General features: G+C 55.0%; 1 long non-coding RNA gene across 2 annotated transcripts; it reads left to right on the top strand.

Moving 5' to 3' along the window:
• Window positions 1–58: 58 nt before the first annotated feature.
• LOC112650459 (uncharacterized) lies at window positions 59–4373 on the top strand. Of its 2 annotated transcripts, none has more exons than XR_007414149.1 (3): window positions 59–241; window positions 1394–2171; window positions 2664–4373. It is a non-coding gene; the product is annotated as an uncharacterized LOC112650459 (long non-coding RNA). The 2 variants fall into 2 exon arrangements; XR_004803525.2 differs by lacking the exon at window positions 59–241 and adding an exon at window positions 253–1056.
• The last annotated feature ends 11476 nt before the right edge of the window (window positions 4374–15849 follow it).

The following is a 15849-nucleotide window of genomic DNA, read 5'->3' on the forward strand; positions in this document are numbered from 1 at the left end:
TCGTCGCAAGCTGCTGCTGGTGACATCGTTATTGAGGGTCACAGGGAGGTGAGAGCTCCTCCGGCTTGTCAGGCCCGGGCCCTGCCCTGATCAGGGCGGCCAGGGAGCCTTCAGGCTCAGACCCCGGATCACTGTCCTTCCAGGAACGTTGAGCTGGAGGGCAAAGCCGGCCTGTTCCGGGGAGCGTCAGCCATAGCCCGCGCCGCACGGCTGCCGGTCAGCCTGGCTCGGAGCAGCTGGGGTCAGCCTGCAGACAGAGTGAAGGGTGGGAAGGGGAGAGGGCACGGCCAAGGCTCCCGGGTGGATGCCAGTGGGAGGGCGCTGGGCCTTGGCCCGCCCGGCAGAGCTTCATCCGCCTCCTTGTGGGCCAGTCGGGTGGGTCCCTCACGCTCTCGGCCTCTTGGCCCGGCCTGGGGCGGACACGGCCCCCCGGACCCTCCAGCCTGGAAGAGACCACGGGGTCTAAGCTGCTGACTTGCGTGCTTGGGTTCCTGCTTGCATCTCTTGCAAGATCTCTTGCAGCTCGAGATCTCCCATGGCAGCCGAGCAGGGCCTTGGAGTCTCGGAGGGTTCTAGAGTTCTTGAGCCCTGTGTAGTCAGGATCCCGGGGTGGGGTGGCATGAGGGGGGCAGGTCAGCAGGCCCCCTGCCCAGATAGGCCCCCTACAGGCTCCCTGGTTCTCCGGTTTCACTCCTCTCTGCTCCCCCCACCCTCCCCAAACTCCTGGGCACTCCCCACCCCCATGTCTCTGCTTTGCTCCTCTGGTCCTTACCCTCCTGTCCCCGCCCAGGTCCCTCTCACTGCCATCCTACTCTAGACAGGCTCCCTGGTTCACCCCCCTGCCCCAGCCGCTCCCTCAGCTCCCCGCCCTCAGGCAACACACCCTGGGCCTCCGACAAGTGCTCTCGTGCTGTTGTGTTGCTGACATCTGTGAAACATCTGGCTCTGCCTCGCCTCTCCCCGGCAGGGCCAGGCAGGAGGGAAGGGGGTACCTGGGCCCCCTGCGGACAGGGTAGCCCCGTCCTTGGGATCCTTGGGCCGCAGGAGAGAGTGGGGGTGAGGAAGAGCTTCAGGGCGGGTCTAGGCCCGCTCAGCATGAGGAGAGTGCGGCTTGGGGGGCCCACGGCTTGGGGGGCCGGCGCCAGGGGCATCCGTGCCTTAGCTCCACGTCCCCGCGCCGGCCTGGGCAGTGCTCAGTGCTGTTTTCCTTTTATAAGTGAGAAAGTTCACGGTCAGGGAAAGTGGGAGAGTATGTTGTGGCCGAGCCCAGACCGGGTCCCGAATCCCTAACGTCCGGGCAGCATCACCTCCAGCCGGTTGGAGGGAGTTAGTGGGGAGCACAGGTTCTCCTTGTCTCCAGGACACAGCTTTTCTTTTCTTTTTTTTTTTTAAGATTTTATTTATTGATCCATGAGAGACACAGAGAGAGAGAGGCAGAGACACAGGCAGAGGGAGAAGCAGGCTCCTTCACCTGGACCCGGGACCACGACGACCTGAGCCACCCAGGTGCCCCAAGATAGGGCTTTTCTCACGAAGATCGTGGGCCTCACGTGTGGAGATACCTGGCCCTGGGCTGAATCTCAGTTCTCCGTGGAGCTGTCGATAAATTGCCTTACCTCGGTGGTGTTGTCTATACAATGGGTATAACAATCCCACCTGCCGGGTCTCACGGGGACTCGGTGAGATAACGAATCTGTGTAACCCTCAGCACAGGACCAGCCATGGAGGGGGCGCCCCACGGAGGCGCAGGCGGAGGGAGGCCCGGGGCTACCACTGAGCATCCAAGAGGTGAGGTCAGGCCAAGCAAGCAGCTGCGCAGGAGGAAGCCGCCCCCGCATCGGCCCCATGGCCAGTCTCTAGGACAAGGCCACCAGTGCCCCAAGGACAAGGGTGGGGGGCGGGACCCCAAGAGGGTGGGATTGGGCCCCGGGCCTGAGTGGGCTCCGCAGAGGCCCGCTTGCTGTTTCGGGGCAACTGAATAGCACCCACGCTGTCAGGCAGCTGCCTTCCCTCAGATGGTCCCAAACCTGCGTGTGACTTGGTACGAGGCCCTCCGCTCTCTTGCTGGTTTCTTCTGGAAAACAAGGAGAACCGAGCTTGCTTTCTGTCTGAGGACCTTCCGAAGGGGCGCATGGTGCTTGGTGTGATGTGAGAGGCTGGATCCAGGCCAGGTGTGTCTGCATAGGGTGTGAGTGTGTGTGTTGTTAGGACTAAAAAAAGGGTTTAGCAACTCCTCCAGATGCCTGGAGGGGCCGCCTGGAGGGAGCCGTCTACTTGCCACCTGCCTCGGGGTCCCCGTGGGTTCATGACCCTCAGACACGGCTCTTCGTGTCCCCCTGCCAGGCCCAAGTGCAGAAGGATGCGCTGGTTATTCACATACTCGTTCCCCTGAGGTCCGCACCCCTCCCACACACACACACACACACACACACACACACAGGCCAGAGCAGCCCCTCTAGGCACCGAGCTCCGGGTCAAAGGCGGAGCTGAGGGTCCCCGCACTTGCGGGGAAGGAAACTCAACCCCAGGATCTGCTTCTGCTGCTACTTTGTGGCAAGACCCTTCCCTCACTGGGCCTCACTTGGCCCATCTGAAAAATGAGTGGAGGGTATTCCAAGTCAGAGGAGCCATCTGACTCTGATACCTTTTTTTTTTTTTTTAAGATTTTAATTATTTATTCATGAGAGACACAGAGAGAAGCAGAGACACAGGCAGAGGGAGAAGCAGGCCCCATGCAAGGAGCCCGATGGGGGACTTGATCCCAGGACCCTGGGGTCACGCCCTGAGCCGAAGGCAGACGCTGGACCGCTGAGCCCCCAGGGGCCCCGCACCTTAGGTTGTATTCGCTGCTCCCTCCGAAGTGCTCCTGCCGCAGGAACTGGCTCAATCCCCAGAATCTGTACCGCAAGGCCACAGAGGATGGTGACGAGGAGCACGGGCTCCAGACGCTGGCAGGCCCGGGCTCTGGCTCCGATGCTGACTTGCTGTGCAACGGTGGACGAGTCCGTGTCTCGGAGCCACCGGGTCCTCAGCCAGAAAGAAGGGGTCATAACGGGGCCCGCGACCGGGGTCATGGGAGAAGGAGCGCAGGCTGCGAGCTGCCCAGGCCCTCCCTGCCCGAGCTCCCTGCCTGGGCCCACATCCGCCGGCCGGAAGGGTCAGCACCTCTGGGGCAGGCGTCTCACTGAGATGCAAGTGGTTTGGGTTTTCTTTTTAATAATTTTTCATTTTGCAACATTTAGGTGTTCACAGGAAACAGCCAAGAGGTGCCCCCCACGTAGCCTTCATGGACTTCCCCCAGTGGCTGTACCTTCCCCAGTCGAGAGTACAGCCTCAAAGCCAGGACGTGACACTGGGACACTGTGTGTTCCTGCGCTATTTTGTCGCGTGTGTAGATGACGGAACCGCTATGGAACTGGCAAAAGAACTGTGTCACCACAAAGATCTCCCCGGATCCTCTTCTACCGTCACGCCCATCCCCCCCGCCCCCCCAACCCTCACCCCCAGCAACCACTAATCTGCTCTCCGGCTCTATAATTTTGTCATTTTAAGAATGTCGTATAAATGGAAGCATGCACTATGTGACCTTTCGAGATTGTCTTTCTTTGCTCATCGTAATGCCCTTGAGATCCATCCAAGTTGCTGCGTGTGCCAAGAGTTCGATCGTGTTTCTTGCGGAGTGGTGTTCCGCGGTATAGACGTGCCGCGGCTGGTTTACCCATTCACTTGTTGACGGGCGTTTCGGTTGTTTCCAGTTCCGTGTAGAGCTGCTACAGGCGTCGTGTAGAGAGTTTTGCGTGGACACAGGTTTTCACTCCTCCGGGATAAGCGTTCAGGAGTGCAAGTGCTGGGTTGTACGGTAAATGCAGGTGTCGTTTGTAAGAAACTGCCACCCGGTGAGAGATCCAGTTTCTCTGCCTCTTGGGAGCATTGAATGCCGCCCCCACGTTTTTCACTGTGGCTGTTCCAATAGGTGCGCGGTGAGATCTCGCCAGGTTTTCATGTGCTGCCTCCCTAATGAGTAGGGATAGTGGGCATCCTCTCGTGTCCTCGTCCTCCGTCTGCATACCCCCTCTGGTGAAATGTGGCTTCCTGCCTTTGGCTCACTTTCTCCTTAGAGCATTTGCTTTTTTACTGTTTTGAGTTCAAGAGCACTTGATGCACTCTATGAAGACATCCTTGGTCACGTAGGTGGTTTGCAGATCATTTCTCTGCGGCTGCAACTTGTCATTTCATGCTCCTAATGCATCTTTTGCAAAGCAAAGGCTTTTTTTTTTAAAAATGTTGATCAAGATCAATGTATCACTTTTAAAAATTTTTTTTAAGTTCTATTTTTATTTTTAAAGATTTTATTTGTTTATTTATGAGAGACACAGAGAGAGAGAGGCAGAGACACAGCCAGAGGGAGAAGCAGGCTCCATGCAGGGAGCCCGACATGGGACTCGATCCCGGGTCTCCAGGATCAGGCCCTGGGCTGCAAGAGGTGCTCAACCGCTGAGCCACCCAGGTTGCCCTAGAGTTTTTTAATTTTTAAATAATCTCTACACCTGTTGTGGGGCTTGAATTCACAACCCCGAGATCAAGCATTGCCTGCTCCTCCGAGTACCCCCTTTTCCCATTTTCTTTATTTCGTTTTGTTGTTTGGGTGGTGGTTTCCCTCTTTTTGCTTCTAGATGGTGCTTTGGGTGTTAGGTCTCAGAACTTCTCACCAATCCCTAGGTCTAAAGATTTTCTCCTACACATTTTATAGTGTCTTATATCTTAATCCCCCCATTAAATTCTTGTGGAAGATGTGAGGTTGAAATTGAGATTCTTGGGTTTTCTTTTTGTTTGTTTGCTTGTTTTTTTTGTCTTTGTTTTTGTTTGGGCACAAGGATGTCCATTGCTTTAGCACCATTTGTCGAAAAGACGATCCTTCATCTACTGAATTGTTTTTGAAAAACCCCAGCTTTATTGACATGCAACCACACATGGTTTAATCTACCTATTTAAAGTGCACAACTCAATGGTTTTTTTTAGTATTTTCATGGAGCTGTACAACCATCACCACAATCAATTTTAGAACGTTTTCATCACCCCCTCAAAAGTCTCCCTACCTATTAGTGGTCACCCGCCCCCCTCTCTATCCCTACCTTCCCAGCTTTGGGCAACCACTAATCTACTTTCTGTCTCTACAATTTGCGTATTCTGGACATTTCATGTAAATGAAATCATACAACATGTGATCTTTTCTGTCTGGAAAAGACAGAAAAGTGGCTTCTTTCACTTAGCATAACATTTTCAAGGTTCATCATGTGATAGCGAAGCCTCGGTCCTTCCTTTCTTTGTATTGCCTGCTAGTAGTCCATCGTATCCATCCCGTGTACCGCGTAATAGACCACATGGTCTTTATCCATTCAGCAGTTGATGGGCCTTTGAGTCGTTTCTGCTTTTTGGTGATTATGAATAGGGCTGCTATGAACATCCACGTGCAAGTTTTTGTGTGGACATATGTTTTCAGTCCTCCTGGGTGTACACCTAGGTGTAGAGTTGCAAACAAATTGCCAAGTCATAAACAAACCCTATATGCTTAACCTTTCGAGGAACTGCGTTTCAAGCTGCACCGTTGACTTTCCCACCAGCAGTGAGGGCTCTAATCTCTGCACATTTTTACTGAACGCTTGTTATAATGCCTTTTTTTATTTCAGCCATGGGTGTAAAGTGTTATCATTGAATTGCTTTCATGCTTTTGCAAAAATAGGTTGGCTAGGGCAGCCCAGGTGGCTTAGCGGTTTAGCACTGCCTTCGGCCAAGGGCATGATCCTGGAGACCTGGGATCGAGTCCCACGTCGGGCTCCCTGCATGGAGCCTGCTTCTCCCTCTGCCTGTGTCTCTGCCTCTCTCTCTCTCTCTCTGTGTGTGTCTCTCATGAATAAATAAATAAAATCTTAAAAAAAAATAGGTTGGCTATACGTCCTTTTTTTTTTTTTTTCTTTTAAAGAGTTTATTTACTTAATTCATTAGAGACCCACAGAGAGAGGCAGAGACACAGGCAGAGGGAGAAGCAGGCTCCATGCCAGGAGCCTGACACAGGACTTGGTTCCGGGACTCTGGGATCATACCCTGAGCCAAAGGCAGACACTCAACCGCTGAGCCTCCCAGGCGTCCCTATGGGTCCATTTCTCGATTCTCTATTCTGTTCCATTCATCTGTGTCCCTGTCCCTCCACCAATGCCACACGGTCTTGATTACTGTAGCTATATAACAAGTCTTGAAATAAGTGGAGCGATTTTCTCATTTTATTTATTTATTTATTCAAAATTGTTATACCTCTTCGAGTTCCTTTGCCTTTCTATATACATTTTAGGATAATCTTGCCTTGACTACAAAAAGTCTTCCTGAGATCTTGATAGTAATTGCATTAAGCTTATATTTCAATTTGTGGGGAACTGGGATCTTTACAACATGGACTATTCCCATTCACAAGCCTGCCATGTCTCTCCATTTATTTAGATCTGCTTTGATTTCTTTCATTAGCATATTGTAGTTTCCAGCATATAAAACCCATTTCATTAGATTTAAACCCAAGTATTTCATTCTTCTTTTAGTGATTTTAAATAATAAAAGTTTCAGTTTCCATGTTCATTGCATGCACATTGGAATGTAGTGGATTCTTGTACGTTGATCTTGTAGCTTATGACCTTGATGAAGTCAATAGTTTGGAGAGGTTTTTTGTAGATGCCTTGGATTTTCTGCACAATCATGTCATCCGCAAATAGGTACAGGTTTTTTTTTTTTTTTTTCTCATCTGTAATGTCATTTATTTACCATTCTTGTCTTGCTCCTGGGCAAGACTTTCACTAAAAACTAAAGAATGAGGGCAGCCCGGGTGGCTCAGCGGTCTAGCGCTGCCTTCAGCCTGGGGCATGATCCTGGAGTCCCAGGATCGAGTCCCACATCGGGCTTCCTGCATGGAGCCTGCTTCTCCCTCTGCCTGTGTCTCTGCCCCTCTCTCTCAGTGTCTCTCATGAATAAATAAATAAAATCTTAAAAAAACAAAGAATGATATTAGCTGTCAGTGTTTTGTAAATGCTATTTACTAAGCTATTTTATTTACATAATATATATATATATATTTACATACGTTTATAGAGGAAGTTTGCTTATTTACACGCAAATTGCTCTCTATTCCTAATCTTCTGAAAGTTTTTCCCATGGGTGGGTGTTGAATTTTGTTAAAAACTTTTTTTTCGCTTCAGTGATGCCTGGGTGGCTCAGTGGTTGAGCATCTGCCTTTGGTCAGGGTGTGATCCCGGGGTCCTGGGATCGAGTCTGCATCAGGCTCTCTATGAGGAAGGAGCCTCCCTGCTTCTTCCTCTGCCTATGTCTCTGTGTCTCTCATGAATGAAAAAATTAAAAATATTAAAAAGAAAAACTTGTTTGCTTCAATGGGTATGACCATACAACTTTTCTTGATTAGCCTGTGAATATGGTGGATTACACGGACTGATTTTCAAGTATCAAACCCATCTTGCATCCCTGAAATAAACTTTATCTGAAAATGGTATATAATTTTTTAATATGTTGCTGAATTCTCTTTGCTAATATTCTGTTAAGGATTTGTGTTTCATATACATGAGTACTATCTGTGGTTTTTCTTTCTTCTACTGTCTTTGGTTTTGTTATCAAGGTCATACTGGTTTGCTAAAATGAATTGGGAAGTGCCCCCTCCTCTTCTATTTTCTGGGACAGATTGTATAGAATTGGTGTTTTTCTTTTCTTTCTTTTCTTTCTTTTTTTTTTTTTTTTTTTTACAGATTTTATTTATTTATTCATGAGAAACACACAGAGAGAGGCAGACACAGGCAGAGGGAGAGGCAGGCTCCTTGCAGGGAGCCCCACGTGGACTTGATCTCAGGACCCCGGGATCATGACCTGAGTCAAAGGCAGACGCTCAACCCCTGAGCTACCCAGGTGCCCCAGAATTGGTGTTTTTCTTTTATTTTTTTCCTTTATTTTTTAAAGGATTTTATTTATTTGACAGAGAGAGAGAGAACATGCACATGAGCATGCAAGCACAAGCATGGAGAGCAGCAGACAGAGGGGGAGGGAGAAGCAGGCTCCCAGTAGAGCAGGGCTCCATCCCAGGACCCCAGGATCATGACCTGATTCACCCAGGTGTTTTTCTTTTAGATGTAAGTGTATTTTAAGCCTCCGTTTGAACCGAGGGACAAGTGATGGCAGCGCATTGGCCAAGATAAGTCACATGGCTGCGCCCCACGTGGAAGGATGGTCTACCTCCAGCAGGCAGAGCTGCAAACTCAGATGGCAAAGGGAGTGGGTGCTGGGAGAGGTGAAGAATGGGGACCGGTGGGGCTATCACAGAGGCCTTGGGAGCTCACCTTTGGGGTCTATTTCACCCAACTAAGTTCTTCACTCTGGGCTGTCAGCACCCACAGGCCCGGGCAGGTGGGGCCTTTCTGGAATCCACGTCTGCCTGACTGGACCCTACGTCTGCCTGACTGGACCCTCCCAGCAGGTGCTTTCGGATGCTGTCCGTGTGATATGGGTACACTCACCTTAAGCACAACTTATAAATCAAACCCTCAATGTGGAAATGATAGAAGACCTTCCTTACAGAATAATCAGTGATCAAACTCCCAGACTGTAGAAGTGAGCTCCAAAAATGGGACTTAATCTACTCAATTTGGTTTATTCCCGTTTTTCCAAATGTTTCCTTCGCCAGCTTTTCTGTTGGTGTGAACTGCGTCTGTGTCACGGGGAATTCAGAGAAGGATGAACTCTGGTCCCCACCACCCGCCTCTGCCCTGTGCCCCCCGCCCCCACCCAGGTGCACCCCAGAGCCTTTGTACAGGTTGTTCTCACGGCTTTCCTGCTACCTCTTCACCTGGCCGGCTCCTTAACCTTCAAGACTCAGCTCAGAGGGAGGGTACGTCCTCCAGGCACCCTTTGCTGATGTCCCAAGCTGGGAGGAGAACCCTCCCCTGAGCTGTCCCCACACACTGCTCAGGCGACTCAGTCCTAGAGTTGCCCTTTGTCTTTTCTGGACTGTGAGACCCTCAAAGGCTGGAACCGAGCAGCTGTCTGGGTCCCCAGCATCCGGCCCAGGGTCCAATGCAGAGGAGCAACTTGAAGGCCAACAGCTGAATATCTGTAGGCTGCCTGTGGCCAACACAGCCCACGGCCAGAGCCCCTGGGGCCAGAGCCCCTGGGGTCTGCCTCGGGTCTCCGATGAGCAGCCCCCTTCTCAGGTCTGGAGGGGAGTGCCAAGCGCCCCCAGCTCCTCCTTCAGGACTGCTCCAACTCCTTCAGGGGATCTCAGAGGAAGCCCTGGAAGTGAGGGCAACCGTGGACCTGCCCCAGGCAACAGTGGCCTTGAAGGTCAGGAAAGCTGCCCTGGCATTCCCGACCCTGCTTCCCTTGAAGGTTCGCTTCCTCCAGCCTCTCATTGTTTTGCTCAGCTTCATCCCTCATCCCTCATCCCTCATCCCTCTGCTTCTTGTGGTTCCTGCTACCTGGACTACGTTTCCCTGTCTCTTCTTGCTTTGCGAGTCATGGCCTGTTCTTCCAGGATTTTTCCTCTGGACCAGCCACAGGCTAAGTCTGAAAGTCTGCACCGAGGGCCTGCCCTCAGGGGATTATAACTGGCCTCGAATTTTCCACTAAATAGTTTGCGGGTGTGAGTTTGGACTCTCCCTTGAGGGTATCTGGGAGCTGGCCAAGCTGGACTTGGCCCAGAGTAGTGGCCAGGAAGAGGGGGGCAGCTCCTGAGCCCTGGGCTGAGATAAGCAGCTGGACCCCAACACTCCGGTGGGACTATTTTCAGCCGCTGGTTCCCGGCAGGCCAGGCCTGCTTTGGGCCTGGAGGGAGAACAATGGGCCATTGAGCCTTATCCAGCCCTGAGCCCTGTGAGGCCCCGTGGAGGGCAAGTGACAGCCTGTGTGTGTGTGTGTGTGTGTGTGTGTGTGTGTGTGTGTGTGTTGGGGACCAGAGCAGTGCTCCAGACCGGGAGAACAGAAGTTGCCTGCCCCCCCACCCCCAGTCCCCCATGCTGACGATCCCCAGGCAGGAAGGGATTCTATTGAGAGGTCTTTGTCAGACTTCCTGTGGGGCCAGGTGCTGGGCCAGCTGAGCTGCTCCAGAAGACTGTTCTCAGCGGCCACAGCTCAACACGTCTCAGGCCCTTCTGCAGGGCCAGACCCCGGGCTAAGCACCACAGGTGCTGCCTCATATTTATCAGCCTCATTGTACAGATGTGGAAACTGAGGCCCCGGCTCACACGGCAAGCAAGAGGCGCAGTCAGGACTTGGACCCAGGTCCTCTCTGTCTCCGTCCAGTGGGCAGGACCCTGCAGAGCTTTCGGGTCTCCCGCCAGCCCCTCGCAGGTCCTCCCTGGGACTCGTGGGCTTTGCGCTCTGCTTCCTGATGTCTCTGACTCCGTGAACCACCTCGGGCACATCACTTGCCTTCTCTGGGCCTCGGTTTACTCATCTGTACAATGGGGACGGCCTTTCTCTCCGGGTAGGACCAGAGGCCAAGCGGGGTGGTGCTCCGCAGATGGAGAGGGGTCATGCGTGGTCGGGCCTCCCTCCTTTCTAGCCTTGGATGATTTAGAGAGCCATGAACCCAAGTTCTGTTCACCCCGCAAGCTGTTCACCCAGGAAATGCTCTCCGAACTTCTCGGGGTGGGTGGGTTTGCAGCTCTGAAGGGTGCCCAGCGCCTCCAGGGAGTTCAGTGTGAAAGGAGCTGCAGGCCCATGAATGGGCGATGGCAGCGCAATGAGGGACATGCAGGACAGCAGCGGGGCCGCCTCCCCGGGCCGCGGGACCTGAGCACCGCAGACCCGGAAACCTTGTCTGCGCTGGTCCCGAGGCCGCAAGTCCGAGATGAGGCTCCGTGGTTCCTCCTGAGCCCCCTCTCTCTGTTGCAGGCGCCACCTTCTCCTGGGGGCCCGCGTCATCGTCCTCCTGTGCGTGTCTCCCCTTCCTATAGGGACACCGGTCCCATTGGATTAGGATGACCCTAATGACTTCATTTTAACTTAAACGCCCCCTCAGAGGCCCTGTCTCACATACACTCCCATTCTGGGACCTGTGGGTTAGGATTTCAATATAAGAATTTGGGGGTGTGGGGGACACCTGGGTGGCTCAGCCGGGTAAGCATCTGCCTTCAGCTTGGGTTGTGGTCCTGGGGTCCTGGGATCCCCGTCCTGCAGGGCAGGGAGCCTGCTCCTCCCTCCTCACTCCCCGCCGCATGCTTGCATGCTTGTGCACGCTTTCTCTCGTTCTCTAAAATAAATAAATAAAATCTAAAAATAAATAAATAAATAAAATCTTAAAAAAAGAAAAGAAAAGAAAGAAAAGAAAAGAAAAGAAAAGAAAAGAAAAGAAAAGAAAAGAAAAGAAAAGAAAAAAGAAAAGCATCGGGGGGGGGACACAATTCAGCCCAGAACAATGGCTCTTTAAAACAACTGACAGCAGCTGCTTTGCGTGTAACAGCACGGAGTGAATCTGGCTCAGGTGAGGCCCCTCCAGGAGTCTCCAAGGAGCGGCCAGACAGATGGCCAGACTGACGTCTCCAAGGAGCAGGAGAAGGGGGAGGGGCTCAGAGAGGGAGGAGTTTCCAGAAGGCTCTCAGCGGTCAGGGCCCTCCCCTACCCCAGCGGGTTAGGGATGCTCTGGGGTCAGGGATGGTTGACAAAGTCGCAGGAGTTGCGCTGCCTCCGAATGGCCACTTGTCCTGTGCACTGGCCTCGGCGCACGGGCCATCTCCGTGACGCTAGTAAACCCCGTCTTCAAAGAACCCCGCAGCGCCAGGCCTTTGGGATAAGGGGGCGGTGGGGCGGGGTGTTTCAGGGCTGGAGCCCGGTGGGCAGCGGGGGAGGAGGGCGGCTGTGAGGGCCGAGAGCAAGGAGGACCCCTGAGGACGGAAGCTCTGCCCAAGTGCACCTGCGCTCGGGGAGGACGGGGAGGACGTGCCAGGCTGTCCTATCTTATCACACAGGACAGAAATAACAGGAGGCTGTGGGGACGCCAGACCGCTGTCCTCGGGAAGGAGGCACGTGCGCTGGCCTCTCAGGGCGGGCATCAGGGAAGGCTTCCTGGAGGAAGTGAAAACTAAGGTGGGTCTTTTTTTTAAAGATTTATTTATTTATTGGAGAGAGCGTGAGCGCGCAAGCACAGTGAGGGGGCAGCGAAAGCGGGGACAGAGAATCCCAAGCAGACTCTGTGCTGAGTGCGGAGCTCGGCACGGGGCTTGATCTCACAACCCTGAGAGAGATCACGGCTCCAGCCAAAACCAAAAGTTGGACGCTTAACCGACCGTGCCACCCAGGCGCCCCAGGACTAAGGCGCGTCTTTTAGGTGTGCATCGGAGATGCCAGCGGGGGGCAAAGGCCTTCCAGGTAAAGGAGCCTGCAAGGACCTACGTCTGGGGGCTGCAGACTCTGAACCCCCCTTGCTGAGCTGTCTCCCAGCTGCCAGGCCCCCAGCTAAGTTCTTCCCGTAGGTGGCCACGTGGGACTGGCTGGTGTGACAGGCGAAAAGGTGCAGGAGAGAGCAGAGGGGGTGCTGGCCTGCCCAAGGCGTGACTACAGACGTCACGGCGGCAGGGAGACAGGAGAGGCTTGGAGCGGCGGTGGTCAAGTGACACGACCCCAGGGAGGGACGGGCCCGATGGCCTTTGACGAGGCCCCGGGGCCTGGAGAGGGGTGGACGTGGAGTGGTGAACAGGACCAGCGAGAGGCAGCCGAGAGGTCGCGGGGACCGCCCCCAGGGCCACTCCAGCCTCGACGGTCAGTGTGGTTCCGGGCTGGCATCTTGATGGATGGCCGGGGTACTCCAAGGAGGGCTTGACGGTGGCTTTCCACGAGCTGCTGTTTCTTCTCCCCTGCAGCTTCCGCTGGGCCACGAGGGCCCTGTGAGCCAGTCCGGCCCCGCCGGTAGCCCACGCTGACCAGTGCAGCCGGGGATGTGACCAGGACACGTGGCCATCCGCTCCTGCCCCGCGCCTGCCTGGGTCAGGTGCCTCCACACCCACCCGTGGTCCCCCAAGCACCCCATTTACCGCACGAGGAAACCGGGGCTCAGGGAGGGAGGAGGACTTGCCCGAGGCCCCTGGACTAGAAAGGCCTTGACTCTGGGTCCTTCTATCTCAAGAGCCCGGCTCCCAAGAAGATCCCTGCGGCCCAGCCCTCGCCGGGTAGGGCAAGTAGGGATGAGCCTCTAGCACCTCTGTGCCTGAGGATAGAGGGGAACATGGGTGAGAGGGCGCCCGGCCTGGCGGAGGCTCCGGGTGGGGACGTGGGGACGGATGGAGAGCTGGGCAGGAGGAAGGCCCACGCGCTAGGTCAACTCCCTCCACGCCTGCCCCGCTGGCTGCCTCTGGGCCTGTGTCTCTAATGGAGAAGAGGAGCCAGCGCCCGTCATGGAGCTAAACCCTGCAGGCCTGCAACTGCCCCCCTCACTTCCCGGCCTGATCCCCAAAGCCAAGGGGCTGTCCTCCTGGCTCCAGAGACTTCTCTCCTTGTGGCTGCCAGGCGCCTGCCTTCACCTCCATCTCCCCTCTGAACCTGTTTCTCCTCTGATAAAATGGGGGGCAGTGATGCCCCAGCGCTGGGTGGGTGTGAGAGAGGAGCGAGGCCACACTTGTGGAGAGCGCGGGCCCCTGGGTGCCAGCTCCGGGAGCCATCCCTGGGATTTGCTTGCTGGCTCCATGGCACTGAAGGCCCGTCTACTGTGGGGAGGGGCCGGGGCTAGGCTCTGGCTCCTGCTCTGCGGGTAACACTGGGCCACACGCTTCTCTGAACTTCAGCTTCGCTGCCTGTGACCCTTTGGGTGGGGGATTTTAAGACTGGGGGTCACCAGAGGCAAAGCCCAGTTCTGACGCTCAGGGCAGGGTCTGGCGGGGTGCTGCTCTGTCGAGTGGTCTCCTTCCCTACAGCTGGCTCTCTCCCCTGTTGTGTTTTCCCCCCAACAAACTGCCCTGGAAATGTCTCTAGAGGTGTCGTTTTGGATCGTGTGCCGGGTGGGGGAGAAACAGGGACCCTCTCCCCAACGTAGGTCCCCTTGCAGATATGCTTCTGGCCTGATTACAGCATCCACACGCAGCACACGTCAAATACCCACACTACACACACACGTGTATCAAACACACAACGCACACACCCCCGCACCCTATTCAGAGCACGCATCAAGCATATCACACGGACGCACCACAACACATCCCACGAGCACACACAGTGCACATACACAGTATATATACACATACCGCACCGCGCCCATCACGCGCACAGGCCGTAGTCGTACATATCACAGATTTATACACATACCTGCAGAACTCTAGTATATTTAGCATATATTTAGAAATTATTTATTTGAGAGTGAGCCAGCGAGCGTGATGGGGGGAGGGCAGAGGGAGAAGGAGATGCAGACTCCTTGCTGAGCAGGGCGCCCGATGCGGGACTCGATCCCAGGACCCTGAGATCACGACCTGAGCCACCCAGGTGCTCCCATGTAGCATCTTTTGTTTGAGAAAATACATTTCAACAAAAGCTCTCTGGGTTCAGTGATGCTCAGAAATGGTTTGGCCTCTCATTCAGCCCCACGGTGTCTTGGGATAATCGAAGACCACCCACCACCTTCTTTATTCCGGTCCCAGAGAGCGGCCGGGTCGCGTGGATGCGGGCACCCCAGTGGGCACGCTGCCCGCGCCAGAGCTCCGGGGGCCTGGGTGGGCTCCCCCGTCTCCACTCCCCAGGCCCGAGGGTGCGTGCGTGCGCGTGTGGAATTGTGTTGGGGCGCGTGTCGGGGGACGCGGGCGTCGGGCCGGGCAGCCTCGGCCCTGCCCTATCTCCGAGCCCACGGCCCGAGGATCCCCCCGCAGAGAAACTTCCCGGTCAGCCCCACCCAGAAGGCAGAGCAGATGGAAAATTGGAGCGAGCCCTCGTGTTGGGTCAGGGAAGAAAATATTCTTTTTCCCCCTTCTCTCTAAAAATATGCCTGGACCTTTTTTGAGCCTTGATGCAATAAAAACCAGCTGTGGCTCCGAAGGCCCCCGCAGCGTGCGCCCGGAGAGAAGGAAAACAGCAACAGCCGCGGGAGGCGGTGAGCCCTGTGTCCGGGCGCGGGGCCCAGCCTCCCGCCGCCTCCGCCCTGGGGCCGTGTCCCAGATGGGTGCCGAGGAGTCCCCGGTCCATTCGCCCCCCGCGTGGGCTCGGGCTGGGCGCCACTTAGCCCCCTGTTCAATCCTTGGTGTGACAATGACAAGGTGACCAGAGGCGGGTGTCGTCTGTGACTTGGATCCTGCCCCCAGGTGCTCCTCACCCCCTGGGGGACACAGACGGGCACCCGAGGTACCCAGAGCCAAAAGAAGGGAGTCCTCTGGTGGCCCAGAGGAGGGACAGGCCACATCCGTCCGACGTGGGGAGCGGGAGGGCTTCCCGGAGCAGGTGACCTTTGGATTGCTTTAAAGGAAGGAGACGCGGAGGGGTGTTCTATCCAGGAGGAGGGACCAGCTGCAGCAGAGGCCTGGGGATGGGGACAGTGGTTGCTGTGATGACCAGGATGCAAGGCCAAGGTGTGGGGACGCAGAGAGAGCAGCTTGGGGAGGTAGACTGGGACCCCGGAGGCCGGGTGTGATGTTCTGCGTGACAGGGAGCCGTGGGAGGGGCTTGAGCAGAGGGGCCACTTGCCTAGAGGCGGGCTGCTTGGAGGGTATTTGGAGGGAAGTCTAGTTGTCTGGGTGGAGCTTAGGTTTTTATGAGGGAGGCCCTTAAAGAGGAGGCTCGTCTTCTAACTGGACTTCTGGCATCCTGACCTCACCCCATGGCACAGGCCCCTCTGGAGGG

This window comes from Canis lupus, chromosome 11, assembly GCF_003254725.2.
Source record: "Canis lupus dingo isolate Sandy chromosome 11, ASM325472v2, whole genome shotgun sequence".
Lineage (NCBI taxonomy): Eukaryota > Metazoa > Chordata > Mammalia > Carnivora > Canidae > Canis > Canis lupus.